This window comes from Sciurus carolinensis, chromosome 2 (assembly GCF_902686445.1).
Source record: "Sciurus carolinensis chromosome 2, mSciCar1.2, whole genome shotgun sequence".
Classification (NCBI taxonomy): Eukaryota; Metazoa; Chordata; class Mammalia; order Rodentia; family Sciuridae; genus Sciurus; species Sciurus carolinensis.
The window spans coordinates 100,866,821-100,868,635 of record NC_062214.1 but is presented as its reverse complement, the minus strand read 5'-3'; the positions used below and the strand labels follow the sequence as shown (position 1 = coordinate 100,868,635).

Here is a 1,815-nt window from a genome sequence, read left to right as displayed (position 1 = left end):
TTTTACTTTGTGCTTTAGATGTAAATGGTGACTGGCACTGCTCAATGAATGTTTTACATTTTAATTTCATCACAGAGACTAATTTCATCACATATATGTGCTGTGCAGGACACAGATGCTCACTGCAAAACAGTCAGTTGGTGGAAAGCAAACTCCAAACTAAATGAGGATTTTCCACGGAACTTTTTTTTTTTTTTTTTAAGAAACTGGTGATTGTTTTCCATAACCTTATTTCCATTTTGCTTAATAAGTGTCTGCAGAACAGCTCAAGACCTCTCAGTGATTGTTCCTACCCACTCAGTGGTCTGAGCAGTGGGAGCTGCAGACCAGTCTTCAGTGGCTGGCTGGGCACTCCAGTCTTCAGTAGGGAACTGCTGGATAGGCACAGAGGGCACCTGTGCACCTTCAGACCAGTCTGCAACCTCAGGTTGAGTAGTGGTGAACTCAGGAGCTGGAACTGTCCATTCACCCTGAAATTCCTCCTTGGTCACAGCTTTTGCAGCAGCAGCAGCTCTGCCTTTTCAATCTCTTCTGGATCTCTGTAGAAGTAGAGATCAGGCATGACCTCCCACGGGTGTTCACGGGAAATGGTGCCACACATGTACAGAACTTCTTGGCCAGCATCCACATCAGACCCACAGAATGAGCTCCCTTATCGTTGCATGGAATGGTGATGTCCACGTAGCACAGAGGAGAGTGTGTTACACAGAGCAATGGTGGGCAGATTGACATAAGATGCTTCTGTAAGAGGCGGGTGGTCAGCTGTGGGATCAGCAACCACCAGAAGACGTGGCTCCCGGAAGGCTGCCTGGATCTGGTTAGTGAAGGTTCCAGGAGTGAAGCGGCCAGCAACAGGAGTGGCTCCAGTGGCAGCAGCAAATTTCAGCACAGCCCGCTGGCCAGTATTCCTAGAGGATATGACACTGACCTCGGCTGGGTTTCGATGGCAGCAATGGCATGAGCTGCCAGCAGGAGCTTCTCCCGGGTCCTCTTCAGATGTGTGGTATATATGCCATCGCTTTTCCTTGTGTAGACATATTGTTCCCTCTGGAAATCAAGGTTGGTGCCACCTAAGTTGGTTCCTGATGCAAGGAATTTGAAGACATCCTCCTCCTTCATTTGTAGGACCTCAAGGACTCCGGACATTGTGATAGTTTCCCTTTAAGTTATGATGGGAATCAAGAACAACGCCATATGGACCCCTCCCTGGGTAGCTTAGAAAGGCTCCACAGACTTTTTAAAAAATCAAGAATGGTCCCAAAACAGAAAATGAGCTATTCAGCAGAGAGATCTTAAGTACAAATCATTTGTGCATACTAATTATACATATAATCAGATATGGTACAAACACACGGTCATTATTGATCATGGATTAAGGGACTTGGAATTGGAAAGGAGCCCTAAGTTCATGAAGCCCAACTCCTTTGTTTCTAAAATATAGTACCACAAGGAATGATAATCATAGTGTTTTAGTCACTTTTAGCATCTGCTATGTGTGCAATGCCCACTTGGCCATAATCTTTAGGAAGGCAGGAACCAACTCTGTTTTCTACTGTAGGCTTAGTGCCCATCTTGGTTCCTGTGCATAGCTAGCACCAAGACACTTGTGATACAGATGAATGACGTGTGGCAGGATCTATAGCAGCTGATCATGTACCTTATCCCATTGAACTATCATAAGCACCCATACTCATTATTACCATCTCCATTTTGCAGATGAAGAAAGTAAGGCCAAGAGAGGCCATGTAATGTGTTCTGGCTGCTGTTTTGTTGTTAATGGAAGAGCAAGAATGAAAATCCAGGTCTCCTGATTTC

General features: G+C 45.3%; 1 pseudogene; it reads right to left on the bottom strand.

The window, feature by feature from the left end:
* Positions 1 to 266: 266 nt before the first annotated feature.
* On the bottom strand, positions 267 to 1,146 carry LOC124977626 (40S ribosomal protein SA-like; annotated as a pseudogene).
* Positions 1,147 to 1,815: the final 669 nt, after the last annotated feature.